This window comes from Podarcis filfolensis (genome assembly GCF_964270895.1).
Source record: "Podarcis filfolensis genome assembly, chromosome: 12".
Taxonomy (NCBI): Eukaryota; Metazoa; Chordata; class Lepidosauria; order Squamata; family Lacertidae; genus Podarcis; species Podarcis filfolensis.
Genome location: NC_139614.1, coordinates 9,188,705 through 9,210,649, shown reverse-complemented (window position 1 = coordinate 9,210,649; position 21,945 = coordinate 9,188,705). Strand labels below are relative to the sequence as shown.

At 42.5% G+C, this 21,945-nt stretch overlaps 1 protein-coding gene across 3 annotated transcripts in view; it reads left to right on the top strand.

Moving 5' to 3' along the window:
* Nucleotides 1–9,023: 9,023 nt before the first annotated feature.
* Nucleotides 9,024–21,945, top strand: part of ARPP21 (cAMP regulated phosphoprotein 21) — a 235,816-nt gene continuing 222,894 nt past the window's right edge. For all 3 annotated transcript variants that reach the window (XM_083577757.1, XM_083577754.1, XM_083577765.1), the window contains exon 1: nt 9,024–9,233. The gene's annotated coding sequence lies outside the window, so the exon portion shown is untranslated. The remainder of the gene's footprint in view (nt 9,234–21,945) is intronic.

Here is a 21,945-nt window from a genome sequence, read left to right as displayed (position 1 = left end):
AGATTCTGTATAAAATATCTCAGGCGATTAAGCCTCTGCAGTCATTCACTTGTCCCATCCTGGCCACCTGCAATCTATGCTACGCCACTGAGGTGGTCTAACTTCTAGATATCCCAGCCCCAAGCCATTAACACCAGTACTTAGCTGGAACTGAACTAGAAACCAATGTACTTGGTTGTACTATTGAATACTACTGAGACTTTCTCAAAATGCCCCCTTCCCTGTTGACAGTGTTGTGTCTGTACTTGAACCACTTGAAGTTTCATAATAAACTTCAAGGGATAGCCCCATGTAGTCAAACCTAGTTGTTACCAGAGTATGGATCACTGTAGCCAGGCTCTCTTGGTCTGCAGGCCTAAGGAAGTGAAAGGCTTAACTGAGGTAATCATGGCTCCTCACTTTAAACCATAGGATTTTGATACCTGTAGTGCATGTGAGTTCTGGTTGAAATAAGGTAATATTGTTGATAGTATTTTTAGCAGACAGCCCAATTTCTTCTAATTGTTTTGTACATTTTGACAGAATATTGTTATTTATAATTATTGTAAGCTGTCCCGAATGGTGTATTACACTCAGGGCTTTTTTTCTTCCAGCCGGAACTCTCCGGAACTCAGTTCTGACACCCCTCAGGTGGGAGCCATTGCCATTATAAGAGAACAAGGGAGGAGTTTATGGTGAGTTCCGGCACCTCTTTTTCTAGAAAAATAGCACTGGTTACACTAAAAGAGCGAAATATGAATGCTCTAAAAAGCAAATAATGGGGGGAAATAAAAATTCTTAATGTGTTACAGGCCCAAAGCATGAACAAATGATTCATTTAAGGGGAAAGCGGAAACTGAAGACTCCTCTAGGAAAACACGTAACTGCTTAAGCCACTCAAGGGAAATTTGCATTTTGACATCCCTCATAATACTTTACATTCAGTGCAGGTGGCTATTCCCTGTGTCTAATAATCAATAACATTGTAATGATAAGGATATATCTGTAGCAGGGGTAACCTTCCCCATATAACCAAACTGTTCCCACACAACAAAATTCACTTCAAATCTCACTTTGGGAGAAATTCCAGTTGTAACTTCGGGAGGCGGGTAATCTAAATCTATTTTTCTAGATAGCTGCTTCTTTGCCTTTGTTTTTGCTTCTGCCATACTTATTTTTCTCTCTGTGTGTGTTTATGGATATTTAGCTTTAGCGTCGTAGGGAAAAAAAGGTTCCCGGGGGAACGCTTCTTTATTTCAGGCATGCTCAGATGTTCACACAGCAATTCTGGTTTGGAAGGGAAAATGCACGTAAAAGCACTCTTCAGGGTGATGTCAGTCTCTTTCCCAAGAGACAGCAGCCTGTGTGATGAGAAAGGCTAAAGACTGAACGGCTACAGAGTCTAAACTTTGCAAACCACACTTTTCACCTTTAAAGGCACTTGCGGGAAACAAGAGTGTGAAGACTTTGTGTGGCAGGAATGAACTTTGCTCAGCTGCCACTTGTGAATTTATCTCTACTGTCACTAGCCAGAAGATTTGAGCTACAAGGAGCTTTTTTAATGAGCACAGCACTTGTGAAGTTTAAAAACATAGGCATGTGTGCTTGTGTGCACATGAGGTATAATAATAATACTAATACTAATAATAATTTTATTGTTTCCCCAGCCACTCTGGATGGCTCCCAACAGCATATTAAAAACACAATAAAACATCCAACGTTAAAAACTTCCCTGAACGGGGCTGCCTTCAGATGTCTTCTAAAAGTTGTATAGTTCTTTATTTCCTTGACATCTGGTGGGAGGGCATTCCACAGAGAGGGTACCACTGCTGAGAAGACCCTCTGCCTGGTTCCCTGTAACTTTGCTTCTTGCAGTGAGGGAACCTGCAGAAGACCCTTGGAGGAGGCCCTGGCTCTTACTATAACTTAAGGACTTAAATTTGACATCTCCTAAGATAGGTGGATTCAAGAAGGATGCCTCTGTGTTGGAGAAGCTACCTTGTGCTATAGCAAAATGTGGGGTTATTCACCTGGCTGATGCTTCTGGGTTAAATCACCTGAAAATCCACATCAGGCCATTGGTGGTGGTGGTGTTTTAACTAGAAGGGCTCACCTGTAAAATTTACATGACGTGAAGCAGGGCTTTTTTTCAGCCAGAATTCACCAGAATTTGGTTCCGGCACCTCTCAGGTGGGTACCATTGCCATTACAAGAAAACAAGGGAGGCGTTTGTGGTAAGTTCTGGCACCTCATTTTCTAGAAAAATCACATGGGAAGAAGGGTCTATAAAAATGGAGGACCCAGAACCTACCATTACCATTTCTTAATGAGCCAAACATGGGTGTTAAATGGAGGTGTATTTTTGACACATTCTGTGTTTTCTGTATGATTTTACAGCTCTGGAGCAGAAGCCTGGCTTGATGTCAGTGTGATCAAAATAGGGATGGGTGATTTTTGCTAGATTCCGAATCAGACCTTATGGACAAGGATGAAGATGCTTACTGTATATAGGTCCTATGAAACCCAGTGAGACTAATACAGGTGAATTAAAGATATGCATAAAGAGACAGGGACACACATGCACATGAATACAGCTCCATCGTGTGATGGGAGGAAGGTTGGAGGACAAAGAACTTGAAGTGCTAAAAGGGGAATTTTGTTTCATATGATGCTTTAGCTAACATAATACAGAATCAGGATGTACAATTCACATGCATATCTATTGGCGTCTGTTTCTCTCTCACACACAATACAAACCTATCCACGAAGAACCACAGAAGTAGCTGGAAAGATGAACAGAAAAGTATAGGATGGATCCAGCAGGCGTCTCCTTCTGTTCCTGATGGTGGGAATCTTGAGGGACTGCAAATGGTCATTCTGGCTGGGGTTGATAAGAGTTGGACTCCACCACTGCTGCCTTGTCAAGTCTTCCATCCAGATTATGCCCTTAGGTAAAGGTAAAGGGATCCCTGACCATTAGGTCCAGTCGTGGACGACTCTGGGGTTGCAGCGCTCGTCTTGCTTTATTGGCCGAGGGAGCCGGCGTACAGCTTCCGGGTCATGTGGCCAGCATGACTAAGCCGCTTCTGGCGAACCAGAGCAGCGCACGGAAACGCCGTTTACCTTCCCGCCGGAGTGGTACCTATTTATCTGCTTGCACTTTGAGGTGCTTTCGAACTGCTAGGTTGGCAGGAGCAGGGACAGAGCAACGGGAGCTCACCCTGCCGCGGGGATTCGAACCACCGACCTTCTGATTGGCAAGTCCTAGGCTCTGTGGTTTAACCCGCAGCGCCACCCGCGTCCCGATTCTGCTCTTGCTGCGACCTAATTAGCTGTAGGGGTTTTTTTAATTGATTGGAGGATTATGATGAGCCAACCCCCAAAGAGTTGCTTTTGGGGTATTATTTTATATTAATTTATCAGTATCAGCCCAGGAAGAGGTTGACTTGAGTTCATTAGACTGTGAGCTTGGTACAGTGTGCCATGCCATTACACTTCTGTGGAGGTATGAAATATTATTTCCCACATCAACAGAAGCCAGAAATGACAAATCCTATGAGAGAGCCTGCGGTCAGAAGATGTGTAGCTCAGAATTGCTGGACTGTGAGATTTGGAAGTACAGGCTGCTGAAGCCAAATGCCTAGAAGTTTTCTAGTGCACAAGGTGATTTTGAGGTCCTGAACTTCAAAGAATGAGTGATACTGGCTAAGCAAGACTCCTCCAATTATCAGGCCTTTGGTTTCTTTCACTCATGATAATTTGGCTCAGGATCTGACTGGGGGACAACATCTGTTCCTATGGCCTATTTTATGATACTTGAGGTTCATAAACATGGGGAAGTTAGCTGGATTTATTGCATTTTTTTTTAAGAATTCCATTTACTTTTATTTGTTGGCTTTACATAGGGTGGCCACATGTTCTACTTGGCAGGCAACAATCTACATTGGAAGAGCTGTGACAGGACAATCCTCTGTTTGCAAGGTCTCCTATATCTGAAGAGCTCTCCAGTCCAAGTCCAGCTTAAGCCTTGAATCTGCCCATTCGTCTGCCGTTAGAGTGTGCAGTTAGCACCTGGACAGCAGACTAAGCAGCAGTTGTGCAGGTCACCAGGTAACAGGCCCCTCCGCTACAGTGAGAGGTATTTCTGTTAAAATTACAGCAAATAATTGCAAATTTACAGCTACATGTGTTAGCCTATGCAAACTGTATGCAAATCAGTGTCTTCTTTTGCCACCTTTTTAGGTGATGCATAAAGAACTACATATCTTGGCTATTTGTGTCGCCAGCTGATATTTTCATTTTGTAATATGTAGAAGAGCAAAAAAACAACAGCAATCCAGCAACATCCAGTATTACCCAGCCCACAAGTAGTACTTAATTGATATTTAAAAGGGCATTTGTTTTAGCAAAGCTTAAACTGTATGCGTGTGCATGTGATCATGTGTGTGCATGCTTGTGACTGTGTGCTATCACCAGGAGGTCCCACCCATCTGTTTCCAGGGAGAAAACAATGTGACAGTAAATTCATATGTTAATGGAGCTACTGACTCTTAGACTTGGTTCTGTAGTTCCCCATTCCCTCTTGTTGTCATGATGGCAATCTAGCCACTGCAGCAGGTCTACTTTTCTGGTAGACGAATGTTGCGCCAGCACCGGAGGAAGAAAAAACTGAAACACGTAGGAGAGTTCTCAAAAAATAGGCCAGAGACAATCGTACTTCATCCAGCAGAACTTTACTGGTACTGAAGGCAAATGAGCATAATGGTCACAAATCCAGTACATTCAGGATTGGCACAGTACATAAGAAAATCCAGTTGCAGCACTTAAAACTTATGATACTTCCTTCAGATGTCTTCTAAAAGTCAGATAGTTCCTTATCTCCTTGACATCTGACAGGATGGTATTCCACAGGGCGGGCACCACTACCAAGAAGGCCCTCCTCATGGTTCCCTAAGATCTCACTTCTCACAATGAGGGAACCGCCAGGCTTTCCTTGGAGCTGGATCTCAGTGTATTTTGTATTGACCAGCCAAGGATGCCGAGTGCCTTTGAACTTTTTGTAAACCCTGGACTGAAAATGATGAAGGCTCTGGTGAAATGGAACACATAAAACACCAAGTGGGTTTCCTAATATTACATCACTGGGGCTAGAGACATTTGCTTCTGGGTTGCTGGTTTTTTCCTGGCATGTTGGTCAAAGACTAGCAGTGATTCCATGTATCATAGCTTACTGGCAACGAAGGATTGTATCCAATGCTATAGAGCAAACCCATTGAAATTAACTGACCTAAGTTAATCATGTTCATTAATTTAAATGGACCTACTCTGCGCAAGGCTAGTACTGGATTTGAGGTGGTCTGCAAGAGCCAAAACCATTTTGGTTTTCAAAGAGAGTTACAATGAGATTAAGAATGCCCTCTGTGATAGCACTGCAGCAGAAAATGAAAAGACTTGCAAAGGTTTAAGGGGGGGAATTGGCAAAAAGGTTTGAGGAATGTAAAAATGCTGTCCTTACAGTTTTGTGGAATCATTTGCTGCAAATGATGAATTCTGTTAGCAAATCACTACAGCTGAAAGATGATCACTTATTGATGGTTGTAGAATTTGCTTTCGTTGTTGAAGTAAGAAGTGATTTTCTGTCAATCGAAAAGGAACCATTTCCTTTAGCAGGATATTTAGTCAGTCCTGATGAAGACACAGGCGAGGAATGTTTAAGGAAAAAGAAAAGGCTTTCTGATGAAGTTGAAGACAAAAAAAAAGAGCCTGTTTTACAAGGGAAACAAAAATTAATTGTGGAAATTTAACACAATTTCCAGTTGCGTGCCTAAAAAAAAAGCCTATTCAAATCAATTTTGGACTAATTCCAGGTGCTTTTTGTAAAGCACATTGATGAGGCAAGTCAAGACGACAACGACAACATCCAAAAATTACTGGCTATGTACTCAGAGGACATTGATTCTGTTGCTTTTGAAGATGAATTGTGACACTTCCTGCGTTTTGTCAACAGTAAAGACTTTATATCATCTAATTCTTCCACTGCATCTTACAAGCTTGTTATTAGTGCTTTCGAGTGCCACATTTCCACATGTAGAGACAATTCTTTTTTCTTTTAACATACCCACATCAAATGCAACCGGTGACAGAGCATTCAACACACATAAAAGAGTAGAAACAACAACTTATGTTCTACTATATTTCATAGAATCAGAGAATTGAAGAGTTGGGACTCTAGTCCTGCATCCATGGCAGATGGCCATCCAACCTCTGCTCAAAAACCTCCAAGGAAGAAGAGTCCACCAGATTCCACTGGAGTCCATTCCACTGTTGAACAGCTCTTATAGTCAGAAAGTTCTTCCTGATGCTTAGTCGGAATCTCTTTTCGTGTAGCTTGAATCTATTGGTTTGGGTCCTACTCTCTGGAGCAGGAGAAAACAAGTGCGCTTCATCTTCCATGTTACAGCCCTTTAGATATTTGAAGATCACCTCTGGCTCCTCTTATCCTGGGTTAACATACCCAAGTAGGTATAAGGCAGTTCCCTATGTTCCTTATTTAAAAACCATTGAGCAACAATCTTCCCAGACCGTTTCTGTAATAGTGCCTATGGAGGAAATATCCTTCACCAAATCAGTTGTATAGATTGTATAGATACGGTTTCTAAAGGTTACCATCAAATTATTTGTCAAGTGGCCATTGGTACACTTAGGGTTGCCACGTGTCCAGAATTTCCCGGATATATCTGGAATATATATATTTTCACTGTTTGAAATATGGCGAACCTTGTACACTTGACTTGAAAATGAATGTAGCAAATGAAAAGGATCCCGTTCTTCCATTCAGTCCCCTCCACAGACCTTGGATTTTCAACACCAGCTTTCTCAACAACCTGTTGACCTGCTTTCAAGCTTGCAAGATAAAAAATGTGCAAGATAGAAAGAAAAAATTGTGAACTACAACAATACAGAATGGCAACACCATGGGAAATGAAATGTGGAATAATGGAGAGGAATAGTGGGAATATAATGCAACTGAATCTTTCCTTCACTGCAGACATGCTGTTGTTCTTTTACAGTGAAATCCTGGACATATCTGCTCAGAAGTGAGACCCTTTCAGTTCAGTGGAGCTTGCTCATGGCTATGGATGTTGGAGAATTTTGACAAAAACATAGAGGGAAGCAGAAATCGCTGTAGTTTGCATGTTGATCTGAGGTCAGGAATGGAAATCCATCAAGCAAATGTTATGTGTACTAGTTCACATAATTGTTGTTGTTTCTAAGTTCACAAATGCTACACAACTAATCAAGGGTTTATTTGTTTACATAGTTTTGACATTTCCTTTACATGACATTTCCCTTACAAAGGTAAGTTAAATTGCGGACAGTGAGACGTAGTATTTGGCAGAAACTGAAAGGCAGCAGAACAGAAACAGAGCTGTTTGTGACAACTATATGTCAGAACTGAAAATGCTGCCTTCCTATATCCCTATTTGTGGGTAAGTAGAGATAGTCTTTTCCAAAATCAGTGGGAACCAAATATTGGAGGAAGGAGAAGGAACTGGAATTTGGGAAGAGATCAACAATGTGCCCTTGCTCCCAGGGTTTAGGAACTGCCTTGAGGTATGCTGTGTGTAAGTAATTCAGAGACTACTCTGCCCTTACATACCCAACAGATTGCTCTGTTCTGCAGGAGAGGCCATCCTGCAGATACCATTTTATCAGCAAGATCATGAGGAGACATCCTGAAGGGTCTGGTCAGACCAGCACAGGGTGCAGTGGTGGACACAGGAGGAGTTGCCTGGTGACTCCTGGAAGAGGTCTTGCGAGTGGGGTTGTGCCATGTCCTTGAGAAACAGAGAAGCCACCCTGGGAGGAGATACAGATGAGAAACCAAATACCAGCAAGAGTCCAGGCAGCATAGACCCTTGTAGCATCACCCACTTCACCCTTGGTTCCCATTCCAGCCTTTCTTTCAATCCTGACACCCCCCTCCAGAGCTGCCAATGCCTGCCCATAGTCTGTCCTCTCAGTCTGGTTTAGAACCACTGTTGTTATCACATAGGTCAGGGAGCCACAAACACAGAGCTCAGGTTCAGCCCACCAGAAGGAGTTCCTGTTTGCTTTCGAAACTGAAGTTGTGCCTGTCCCATATCCATATAAAGGGACTCAATGGGACATGTCACTTGTTGGATCAACATTGTATAGGTTGCTGAGCCATGTATAACATCTATTTGAACCCTATTTTGCCTGTGCACCATACTGATTTGACCATTACTTTTGGGGGGCAGAATCCGTACTTCATATCAGAATCAGGCCTTTAGTGTGGTGACACCTGCCCACTGGAATTTGGTTCTTGCTAAAGACAACCTTCTAAATGGAGAGCTTTAATCTCAACTGATGCATGTACTGGATTTAAAGTAAGTTGTTGTTGTTGTGATTGTGTGTGTGTGTGTGTAATCTTGTTATTTTAAAGAATTGTTTGCATACATGCAATATTTTTATACGTATATGTTTTTATTATATTTTAAATCACTCCATAATATATCAAGGGAAACAATTTGCAAATGAAATAAGTTGTTAATGTTGTTTCCTAGAGATCCTTTTCAGAAGCCTTTGCATGCCTCTGGGTGAGTTGTGATTAGTGTGCAGAGGTTGTGGAGTGATGGGGGCAGGGGAGAAATGCAGCAGTTGAACTGGGAGGTATGCTTGAACTGGGAGGGTGCTCTCAGAAGACAGCTTAATTTTTTGATTCCAATTTGAGCTAGCAGAGTTCACCCATTACTAATGTTGCCCATTTTAAATGACCATCTGTAGTTTAAGTTAAAACAATATGGATGTAAACTCTTTTTTTAAAAAAAAAATGTGCTTATCTTTGTGCATCTATACAAATCTGCTTCTCTGTGCAGAGGCACTGACTTCCCCATTTTTTTAAACAGACATTTCATTGGTTAATATTAGCCGAACAGCTGATTGTCAAATGTGTACGAACTATAACAGGTGCTAGATCAACACAGCGCCTGGAATCTGGCACGGCCTGATATTGCCGCTGGCACAGGCCTCCACTATTCTATCAAGACATGCCTTTGCGACTTTCCTCTGGTGCCCTGCCCCTTACATATCTGTCTCGACTGCCGAAGGAACACATGCCATTCATGGTGCTTGCTAAAAGGCGGCCGGTGGGAGAAAGGAAGTCGTAACTCTTTCAAAGATTGGAAACAAGCAACATTTCTTGGTGGAACTCACGTTGTCTTCTCAAAAGGGTAAGGAGGTTCTTGTGAATGGAGGAATGGTGTTGAGGTCATACAAAGAAAGTTTCTGAAAGAGGGGTTGAAGGAGAAATATTAAATGTCGGTTGTGCAATTCTTTGAGTGTAGATTCTTTTTTCGCAGCACATGGAATTCAGTTCATTCTTTGAAAAGCCACGCTGCCTTTTATACCTTTGCATTGAAATTGTGTATTATGCTGCCTCTCATGGTTTGTGAGTTATATGAGGTATCTCGTTTTAGAATGCAAATTCCCCCTGCTATTCCAATGATGACCAAGTGGTGATCATACATTTAATAATGATGAACAGTAATATACAATGATATGAACTAAATGGAAGGGGAGCTTTTTCAAGGGCAGATGGCTTGAAAGCTCTCAGTCCCTTAAAGCCGAAGACTTGAAAGCTCTTGGTGGTGAAAGTAAAAATCATACTGGAGGTAGGGGCATTTAGGTTTGATGAAAACTGGGAGAAATATTGGCATCAGAAGGTGCCATATGGTTTTCACTACGTACATGCATTAGATAGATGAGATAGCTTCAGTGTGTAAACTGACACAGTATAGCTGCCGTGGTATGATTGCTGCAGTATGCAGGCTCAGTTGATTCAATTATTATATTTGTGATTGGTTTTTCAAGGCTGCTTTACATGTGAACGTATATCACTGGATTATGCAATCTAAGATGATTGCCTACTTAAGCAGTGAACAATCTACCCTTGGTGATGGCAGGTGTTTGATTCAGAATGAATCTGTTTAAATCAGATATATTGGGAGGACATCTGGTATGTATCTTAAATAAAGACGGAGGTATGGTAGAGTCGGGAAGCTGATCTGCATTAGGTGTGGAATGGATTTTAGATGGAGTTTCATGGCCCCCGAAAGTCTAGCTTGAGAGTTCTACTGCACTCAGTGCTATCAGGGCTTCCCTAGCTGTAGCCCCATCTAGAGAAAGTGGACTTAGCTGCAATTGTTCTTGACACTATTACATTCATGCTTGGCTACTGTAATGCACTCTATGTGGGGCTGCCTTTGAAAGCTTTGGTTTGTGAAGAATACAGCTGCCTGGTTTCTTGTGGGTTCCAAGTTATTGGAGCAAATAACACAACTTATGTACCAGCTGCATAAGCTGCCAGTGTATTTGCAGGCCCAAATTAAACTGCTGGTTGTTAGTTAATGGTGGTAGTAATAAGAATACTTAAATTGTTTTTGGGGGACGGGGGCGGACACATCAGCAAGTTAAAAAGACTTGAACGGTGTCCAAAAAAGGATAATAAACTTGCAAGAAAGTGCACGCATAAGAGAGTTAGTGTAAAAAGACAGGTGGAAGGAGACTTGAGAAGATCCAGAAGCACAGAGGAGGAGATTTCTTTGCTCCAGGTAGTAATGGATGTCCAGGTGGGTCCTGAATGGCTGTTGGAAGCAGGGCTTGAAAGACCTTATCAAAATGAGGGTTTGTAACCTTGATGCAAAGCCACACCATGAAACTAAATGTAGAGGGTGTGTAGACGGGTATATCTTAAAATCTACCTGTCTCCTTTCATTTTTAAACTAAATTATGGAAGTTACATAATCTTGAGCTTTTAGCCATTTGTTTTTGAGTTCCAGAGACTTAGATTACCTAAATTTTAAAACAATTCATAGACAGCCAATTTTTATCCGAGCCTTTAGCTCAGTTCTAAATTTAAATGGCTGATTACGTTAAGCCAGACAGTGGGTCGTATTCCAGGTTTAGCTGTAACAGCTGAGTCATCTGATCTGACTAACTAGCCCTAGGATTAAGAGTGTGTCTCACCCCCTAGGCTCAATTATTGGCTGCAGCAGGGGGCAGAATAAGCACACTGTGCAGGAGCTTTGGTTATCTGCGTAGAGCAGGGTTTCCCAAACTTTGGTCTTCAGCTGTTGTTGGACTACAACTCCCATCATCCCTAGCTAGCAAGGCCATTGGTCGGAGATGATGGGAATTGTAGTCCAGAACAGCCAGAGAGTTTCCAAGTTTGGGGAGCCCTAGTGTACATGATGAGAGCCGTTGTGGTAGAGCATGGTAAATGGAGAGCATCAGAGCTTTTTTGCTGGGAGAGTTTAACACGCAGTGGAAAATCCATTTCATAAAAAGGGATATTTATTATTATTTTACTGTTCTTCATACCCCATTTTTCTCCCAAGCTGTTCAAGGCTGCACACACACACATGGTTCCTTTCCCTTTTATCTTTAGAGCAACCCTGTGAAGTAAGTTAGGCCATGCTATAGTTCCTGAGCAGGGATTTAAACCTAAGCCAGCCCTGCCCTATCATTAGGAAACGTGAGGCAGCTGCCTCAGGTGGCAAATACTGCACAGCAGCAACAACACTGGAAAATATAGTCAGGAGGTCCCTGGAAACTAAATTCAGGTTGTTCAGTCACCAGTAGAAGACTACTGACACCTTGTTGCAGAGTGAAGTGTCCTGCTTCCGGTGACACCATGGTGAGTGGAAGATATATATAAAGTCAGGAAGAGTGAAGCAATATTTGTTTGCTATAGCAGGGAGGCAGTGCCAGCCGTGCCCCACTTCAGGCAACAAAATGTCTTGGCTGGCAATGCCAAGTGATAATTTCCTGGTAATACCACTTGTTCCATGCCAAGGGCCAACTGGAAAGGTATTGCTACAGGGTTTCATATGTCTGCTGATAATTTGTATGTAAGGGCACAATGAAGTTCATACCAGAGCAATTTTTAAAAAAAATATATCGGTGCTCTAATATCATGCATATACCCATATGAGATTTGATATTGCTATGACTAACCAGGAAGGACAAAAATCGGGGAGGGGGGGCGGGAATGGATAGCTCAATGAAAACGTCAACTTGGTGTGCAGTGGCAGTGAAAAAGGCAAAGTAAATGTTGGGAATTATTAGGAAATAAAACTGGCCGTATTCTTTTAGTGCTATTTCTCTTGTTCTATTGCTTTTATGCCGGACTGTCAGTTTGCAGGGTTTGTTTGTTTTTTTATTTAGCTCTGTTAAATGTGATTTATTTGAGCATGTTATATCTTGAGACTGTGGTTGGACATCTTGCACACACACACACACACCCTTTAAGGTGGAATGGCTGAATATAAATGTTTCAGATATATGAAATACGATGCAGTCACATTTTGGGATTCAATTCTGGTCGCCTCACCTCAGGATTGTTTCCTGGAAAAGACAGAAAAGAACAGCTGAAATGACGAGGGATGGTGCATGCCATGGGAAGCTCTTAGAAGACCACCCCAAGGTGGTTATCACCGATGGAAGCAAAGGCTCAGAAAAAGCTCAATATGGAGGCCAAATGGCCGAAATATTGGGAGATCTTGGAACAAGAAGGAGATAAATTGAAATTGCAGAGTTTTGAGAAACTAAAAGACAAAGTGCGAGATTGGCTTCATTATTATCAAATAAGGGAGGCTTACAATCTGGACAAGAAAATTGGCTTCCAGGTGGAAAAATCAAAATTGGAAACAGAACTGTTAGATCCCAAAACTAAGATATTATCAAGAATGTATAACTTGCTGTTGAAATGGAATACTCAGGATGAAACGGTGAAATCTGCTATGATAAAATGGGCACAAGATGTTGGACATAACATTATGTTTGCTGACTGGGAACAGTTATGGACCACAGGTATGAAATTTACGGCATGTAATGCCTTAAGAGAGAATATTATGAAAATGATATACAGGTGGTACATGACACCAGTCAAGCTTGCAAAAATCTATCATTTGCCCGATAATAAATGTTGGAAATGTAAAGAAAATGAAGGTACATTCTTTCACCTCTGGTGGACGTGCCCAAAGATTAAGGCTTTCTGGGAGATGATTTATAATGAAATGAAAAAGGTATTTAAATATACCTTCCTGAAGAAACCAGAGGCCTTTCTCCTGGGCATGGTCGGCCAATTGGTGTTAAAGAAGGACAGAACTTTTTTTATGTATGCTACAACAGCAGCAAGAATACTTATTGCAAAGTATTGGAAGACACAAGATTTACCCACCCTGGAAGAATGGCAGATGAAGGTGATGGATTATATGGAACTGGCGGAGATGACTGGCAGAATCCGAGACCAGGGAGAAGAGTCGGTGGAAGAAGATTGGAAGAAATTTAAAGACTACTTATATAAATATTGCAAAATTAATGAATGTTAGAATGATGTCGGAATGAAGTTAAGTGGTTTTGGCAGTAATGCCATAAAGGAGTATGTAAAAATGGTCTGTTATTAGGTGAGAATGCGAAGTTATAATGCATTAAGGTAAAGGATTAAGATAAAAACAAGGAGGGAAAGGATTTGCTGAATTAACCAATTGAACTGGAATACAAAAAAGGGAGGTGTGAGGAGGTCAGGGAAACAAGCAAATGAAAGACAAGACATGAAAAGATTGATATGTTTTTAACTGTTTTTTTTCTTTATTTTTCTGTACTTTGTATTTTTTCTTTTCTTTTTTCTTTTTATTACATTGTAACTCTTTTTGAAACTTTAATAAATATCTTTAAAAAAAATAAAATAGAAGACCCACCCGTCAGGAAGCTGGATGAGACCATTGTCGTCTCTCTTAAACAAGACCATAATAGCCCAGGGAACTCCTGACTCTACAAAGGCACAGCTAACTTTAGCGCCACCTGGTGACTCAGCTGTATAATGATACTATCCACTTTGAGCATCTTAACTACAAGGGAAGGGTAATAAAGTGTTTGCATTTTTTTTTTAGTTTGGAGGGGAAGATGATTAAGGAATACACTATAGCAGTTTATAAATTTATCGATAGTATGAAGAGCTTACGGAGGAGAAAGAGATTTCTCTCTATCTCTCTGTGTGTCTCATTATATAGTATTTCAGGCCACTCATTAAAATTGATAGGCAGAAGGTTCAGAATAGAGAAGAAAGAAGCACTGTTTCATACAAAGCATAGCTAACTTTAGAAACTGCTGCTGTGGGATGAGGTTCTGTGCAAAAGCTTTGCTGGCTTCCTTTGAAAGGGCAAGACCAATTTAGAATGGATTGGGCTTTCACCACGATGCTCAAATCCCTAAATATCTGCCAGTTCAAGATAGCAGAAATGGACAAATGGGCAGATGCAACAGTTTTCAGCTTCTGGGGTCTGTGGAAAGTTGTAGGTGCTAGTGAAGGAGTCTTCAAAACTGAACTGGAGGGCCATGAGTTCGGTGGGGCTCCAATCCTGGAGACAGTGGTGACGTACAAAAACAAGAGCAAAAAGGAGCAAAAGAAGGCACAGATTTGCATAACTTTGCATATGTTAACTTTTGTGCCTAGATGCAGATGTAGAAACAAGGACTAAGTTTTAAAGAGAAATGCCATAGTGTGGAAGGTGACTTGTGCACCTGCTCTGTTGGCTGTCCAGATGCATAATAATAATAATAATAATAATAATAATAATAATAATAATAATAAAGGTAAAGGTACCCCTGCCCGTACAGGCCAGTCTTGACAGACTCTAGGGTTGTGCACTCATCTCACTCTAGAGGCCGGCTTTATCTACTTGCTTTCGAACTGCTAGGTGGGCAGGAGCTGGGACCGAACGACGGGAGCTCACCCCGCCACGGGGATTCGAACCACCGACCATGCGATCGGCAAGTCCTAGGCGCTGAGGTTTTACCCACAGCGCCACCCGCGTCCCTAATAATAATAATAATAATACATTATTTATATGCTGTGCATCTGACTGGGTTGTCCCAGCCACTCTGAGCAGCTCCCAACAAAAATAGTAAAAACACAATCAAACATCATCCGTTAAAAACTTCTCTGTGTCTTCAAAAGGCTGTATGGTTATTTATCTCCTTGACATCTGACTGGAGGGCATTCCACAGGATGGGTGCGACTACTGAAAAGGCCTTCTGCCTGGTTCCTGTAATTTCACTTTTCACAGTGAAGGAACCACCAGAAGACCCTCAGAGCTGAACCTCAGGGCTGAATGATGGGGGTGGAGACATTCCTTCAGGTATACTGGGTCGAGGCCGTTCAGGGCTTTAAAGGTCAGCACCAACACTTTGAGTTGTGCTTGGAAACATACTGGGAGCCAATGTAGTTCTTTTATGCTAACCATAGATGGACAGGTTCAAGGTCCTTCCTGCTCTCTCTTCTTATGCTTCTTCATCTTCAAACAGAGAACTCCTGCAAAAAAGAGGATCGTCCTCTGCAAAGTAGGACATGTGGCCATCTAAGCACTAAAAAGGAACTGGACAGCCCTCGTGTGGATCAGGAATGCTGGTTTGAGCTCTCTGTATAGTTTGTTGGGGAATTACGAGTTAATTAAAAACAGCAGCTGATGTTTCCTGTATGTGAAAGAGAAAGCAGAACTCTGTGAGTGCTTTGGGCTTAGCCCTAATTGTGTGTTCAGACCCTGAAACCTCCCCCCCCCCTAAATAAATTCACACATGACTCAATTTTTTGGTTTGGTTTTTGGCAGAATTTAGGCCACAACTTTATTGATTACAGAAAGTGACTGGTTGCATAGGCTCTGGTTCGATTAGCTCCCTGCACCATTGCAGGTAGCGCTGACCCAGGGTTCCAGCATAGGTCAGCCAAGGGTGAACACCTGGATAAGCGAAAAGTCAGGAACGGTCTAACTCTGCCACCCAAATGTCCCCCTGGACTCAGGCACGGGCACAAGCCCCTCTCAGGGGTTGACCAAACCATCGAGTCTCTGGATTCCTTTAACGGAATACCCTTCACATAGGGATGGCGAGAGCATTCTCCCATCCATATCGCCTGAACCAGAGCCTATCCGCAACCTTACAAGTTGTGATGGTTTGCTACATGGCAGGCGAAACCCAAATGGCAACAGCCAATCAGCCAAGTGGGGAAAATTCCTGCCGTGCCCCTGTCCCAACGACAGATGACAGACGACGGCATAGCAAGGTCAAGCGCAAAGCCCTAAAAGTAGGGAGAGGTGGGTGGGTGTTCCGAATGCACGCGCCAAAAGAGGAAGCTCTGGGTCACATGCATGGGCATAAATAGCTCCCTCGAACCATTTGGACTGCGTCCTATTGGCCAGATTGCACCCAGCTTTGAGGGACCTACCAATCAGGTGTTGTGGCTGACCAATCGTACCCACCCACAACACAGGGTGTCGGTTTGCCGGATCTCACCGCAATACGTGCCCTCTTTAAGGGAGGACCTAATTTGAGGTGTACAAAGAATTGGATAACATAGACAAACATGAAGATTTTGTTTAATTTTGCTTAATATGGAATTTCTGGCGCTCAGAGCTTTCAGGGGAGGGGGAATATCACCTGTTTTATGTTCAGTGAATTGCTGATTTAGGTCTGAAGCCAGAGGGCCTATCAAAACAAAGTTTACATTACAAATTCTCGACAGCTCTCTTATTTGATTCTAATGTTTGTTTTCACAGCATTTATTTATAGCTACAGTTTCAGAGAAAATTGATCTTTTAGCCATATAGTTTGTTGCATTATATAGTACATTACACCCCTAACATGCCCTGCCATCCTCTTTTTAAAATGTCCTCGGTATTTAGCTGGTAATTATTCTGCAGCCTTTCATGAGAAAAAGCAATTGCATTTCTGAGCGGTGCTGCTATTCTCCCCTTGCTTCTGTAAACACATTAGGTGGCCAGAATAATTCTAATTTGGTGATAAGCAAAGAAGGGAAATATTATTGCTGAATCCTTTGGTAATGCAACTGCTGATTAACACTGTGGGGGACTGCATCTTGATGCTACCATCTTGAACAATGTTGGGCAAAATAGGTGCCTGCGAGCCAAAACAGGCCAACTTTTATTAAAAGAAAGCCCAAATTTTGAGATTGGAATTGTTCAAACGGGAAAAATTGTGTACATTTGCTTCCCTTCATTGTTTTATTTAAGCTGCCTCTTTTTGTTGCAGAACTTGTGATATCTTTTTGTGCCCCCCACCCTCCTATGTGTGCGTGTGTGTTTGTATATGAGTGAGAGAAAAGGTTTGGATGCACTGGGTTATATTAAATGTCTAGAGCAGGGGTCAGCAACCGTTTTCAGTGGGGCCAGTCCACTGTCCCTCAGACCTTGTGGGGTGGGGGCAGATTTTGAAAAAATATTTTGAAAAAAAATAATGAACAAATTCCTATGTGTGGCGTTTGCCCTCCTATGTGTGTGACATCATACTGGGTTCATAGGGAAAGGGTTAACTTGTTGAGAAGACAGTCTGGAGTTAGAAGAGACAGAGAAGATAAGTTTGTGGGTTGGGCTAGTCTGGTGTGAAAGAGTGAGAGAATTTGTTAAGAGGAGTCAGTCAAACAGTTGAGATAATCAGTCAAAAGGTATTAGGAAGGTATAGGCCAGTAAAGAAACAAAAGTTAAGATACTGACAGGAATATTACCTGAGAAACCATAAACTTATTAATGTTTGTAAAAGAAACTTGTTTTTTTGGTTCACTTTTAACAACTGACTGGACTTAGTGTTTTACCATAGAGTAACTGGTTGGGGGACGCGGGTGGCGTAGGGGACATGGGTGGCGCTGTGGGTTGAACTACAGAGCCTAGGACTTGCCGATCGGAAGATCGGCGGTTCGAATCCCCGCGACAGGGTGAGCTCCCGTTGCTCGGTCCCTGCTCCTGCCAACCTAGCAATTCAAAACCATGTCAAAGTGCAAGTAGATAAATAGGTACTGCTCCGGTGGGAAGGTAAACAGCGTTTCCATGCGCTGCTCTGGTTCGCCAGAAGCGGCTTAGTCATGCTGGCCACATGACCCAGAAGCTGTACACCGGCTCCCTCATCTCATAAAGCGAGATGAGCGCTGCAACCCCAGAGTTGGTCACGACTGGACCTAATGGTCAGGGGTCCCTTTACCTTAACTGGTTGGTGGCAGTGGGGAAGTGAGCACAGTGGTGGCACAGGGATCAATAGACCGTTAAACGTCCAGGGACCCCGTGTGATCGCCACACTATGCCCCACAAATAACCTAGAGATGCATTTTAAATAAAAGGACACATTCTACTCATGTAAAAACATGCTGATTCCTGGACGATCCATGGGCCAGATTTAGAAGGTGATTGGGCTGGATCCAGCCCCCGGGCCTTACTTTGCCCACCCATGCTCTAGAGGTTGGCAAGGGAAGCAGTGAAAGCCAGAAACCTGCACGGAAAAGTAATTGTTTGAATCCAAGACAGAGTCGGATTCATCCACCTGTGGGAGCAGGTGGGAGGTCAGTTTTTAACCAATCCCATTTTGAACGTTGTGCAAAGGGTGCAGACGCTGAAAAGTTTATGGAAAAGCTCCCAAAGATGTCTAGGTCCTCTTTTGCTCCTGATGATGTTATTGGAGGCCCTTGGGCTTAAATTATGTGACCGTGACTGTTTTAAGACTATTTGAAATGCTGCAGAGGGGGCGGGGGTTAGAAAATGGTTTGTTGTAGCTATGTTTACTATCCTGGGCTTCTTTCTGAAAGAATGGCAGGATAGAAAACAACAACAACGTTGTCTTTTTAGCTGTGGTGTCTCACCTTTGAAATGCCCTCTCCAGAGAGGCTCGCCAGGCACCTACTCTCACATCTTTTCAACAGAATATTTTCTCAGGCTTTACCAAGCTGGCTGAATTGATTTTCTGCTACCAAAATGTTCTGCTCTTCTTCTGTTGATTTTATTGTCTGTGACGTTATTGTTTTCTTGACTGTTAGTTGCCCCAGGAGTTTATTAAAAGGAAGTCCAGCATATGATTAATAAAACCATGGGGCAGATGCACACTCAGCTTGCAACATGGATGGAAGCAGGCTTTGATCGGCGAGCCTGTGGCATTATTATTATATAATTAAAACTGCATACACTTATGCGAGAGCTGTATTATCGTTTACAGCTACCATATGGCATGAACTGTGAAGGGGAAATCATCCGGGATGTATAACACATACATACGCAGCTTTCATGAGCCTTATTCAAACTCTTGTAGCTCCCCTCCAAATTCCTCAGTTCCAGCACTCAATGGCAACCTAGGGATGTGTGAAAGTGGATTTTAGCATTCAGTCAAACCATAAAATTCTATTTCTGTCTTCCGGTCCATTGGAATATGTAGCCTTAAATTGGTACATAAGTTTCTGCAGTTCTGTGTTGTATTTCCAAGCTCATTATATCTCGAGTCTTTGGAGTCCAATGCATATAATGATCACATAATTGCTTAAAGCAGCTAATTCCAATATGGCTGCAATTAAGGTTACCAACAGTGTGACATTATTTATCTGGACACCATGGGGAAAATAAAGAATGTGTTGGCATGGCAATAGAGGCTCATAAAGCTTATAATCAGAATACAGGGATGGTTCAACATTTAGGGGAATATGGATAGGAGAGATCAAGATACACACTTGCAGTGGCATAATTTTAGGGTTTTTTAAAAAAAAGAGGGGGAAATTTTGCATTATATGTGGCCCATGATACTGTTAGTATTGTAATGTCTAATTCTCACATTGCATAACGTTGCGGGTTGTCTTTAATTGCTTAATTGATGTATGAGTATGGGAACTATTTAAATGTCTCCTCACTCTCTCTCTGCTCTGCTGAAGAAGATGGATGTGAGAGTCGTCTTGTTGTTTTGTTATTTGCTTTATAAATAAAACCTTTGATGTTACTATTCCAACCACAGTTGCTTCTGCTGCATTCTGCTGTAAAGGACTGAGTTTACTATCTGCAAACAGGCATTTAATTCTCACAGATAATATGTGCAAAGTTTTGCTAAGATGTGAGGCTCCCGCTTAAAATTTAAGAATCTGTTTTTTGTTTTTACTATTTTGTGAAATGGAAATTGCAGAAACTCAATCTTTTTTTCTTCTTTTTTTTTTACAATCCTTATTTGACTTTGTTAAGGAAACTTTGAGATTCCCCAGCAACAAAATATTGCCCTATTTGACCCAGGGGGTTGGGGGGGGGGCAGTGGCGTAGCGTGGGTTGTCAGCATCCGGGGCAAGGCAAGTAATTTGCACCCCCTAACCCATGGATTTGCGCCCCCTAACCCGTGGATTTGCGCTCCCTAACCCTAACCCCCAGATGTTGCGCCCGGTGCGGCCGGCCCCCCCCTGCACCCCCCACATTACGCCACTGGGGGGGGTTTGGATAGATTTCCTCAGTTCAAATTTTAATACAAAGTATCTAATTCATACTTTCCAAACCAATACATGAACTAAAACATAGCAAATCCTTTGAAATTTTCACTTTCCCAGATTAAGTGATCCAGTTCTCTAACCAGAGCATGATTACAGGAGAGAGAGAGAATATATTAAAGGGTAGCACACACATAGAATGCATATATTAGTGAAAACAATGTATAAAAATGCATTGTAGAGAAAATTGCTTGTGTTAACCCTGAACCTTATGCCCACAGTAAGTTCTCACATAGGTATAAAAATGGTAAAGGACCCCTGACAGTTAAGTGAACCCAGAGCAGCACACGGAAATGCCATTTACCTTCCCGCTGGAGCGGTACCTACTTATCTACTTGCATTTTGACTTTGCAAAAATGTGTGCATTAGGCAGAATTTGGGAGAAATTTGCACTAAAATGCTGATACGTTTTCATGAGGGCTCGCTATTTTAAAGTCACAAACTGATATGGAAATGTGGAAAACTGAACGTAAGACTCAATAAATGAGGAACTGAGAGAAATTTATATATTTGACATATAGACATATTTGTCTGTATACCATTGGTGCACAAGTTGAAGGGCAATCATTTCAATAGGGGAGGCAGTTGCACAGAACCAAAACACCACTAAAGATAAAGGGAAGGGAACCCCTGACCATTAGGTCCAGTCGCGGACAACTCTGGGGTTGTGGCGCTCATCTCGCTTTACTGGCCGAGGGAGCCGGCGTTTGTCCACAGACAGCTTCCAGGTCATGTGGCCAGCATGACTAAGCTGCTTCTGGCGAACCAGAGCAGTGCATGGAAATGCCATTTACCTTCCCGCCAGAGCAGAACCTATTTATCTACTTGCACTGGCATGCTCTCGAACTGCTAGGTTGGCAGGAGCAGGGACCAAGCAACGGGAGCTCACTCCGCTGTGGGGATTTGAACCACGACCTTCCAATTGGCAAGCCCAAAGCTCAGTGGTTAACACCACAGCACGACCCGAGTCCCTCACATAGGTATACTCAGTGGTTTTTTTCAGCCAGAGCTCAGTTCTGGCACCTCTCAGGTGGGTGCCATTGCAGACCAGGACTCCCCCTGCCTGCTTCTTGCTTTTACGTACTTTTGAGAAGCCGAAAACAAACATTTCAAGTCAAAATGGAAGCTGGCCAGCGTATGCTACACTTTGTTTTAGATCTATGACTCCACCTAGCTTCTAGCCGCTCCTAACCATGATTTGTAAGCTGCGAGGTGGGGGCAGTTTTTATTTTCTTTTCTTCAATCCATCTCCCATGTGGTGGTGGTGACCTTTAACCTTTCCAGCCAGGCCTCTACCATTGCATACAAGGTCCCTTCCAAGTTGCCCTACACGCCTGTCTGAATCTAAGAAAATGAGAGAGGTGGGGTGCACTTATTTTACCTACACCAGAACCAGGGGCCACCCCCAAACCAGCTAGTGAGACAGCTTGCTATAGTTTTTAGCACCTCCACAGGCAGTGAACACGGCTATTGTCAAACCAGCATCTGTTCAGGGCTGCCCTAAGTCGTCCTGCGACTTACTGTAACAACTTCTTGATGAGTTCCGGCACCTATTTTTCTTGAAAAAAGAACTGGGTAGCCTTTCCTTTCTCCTC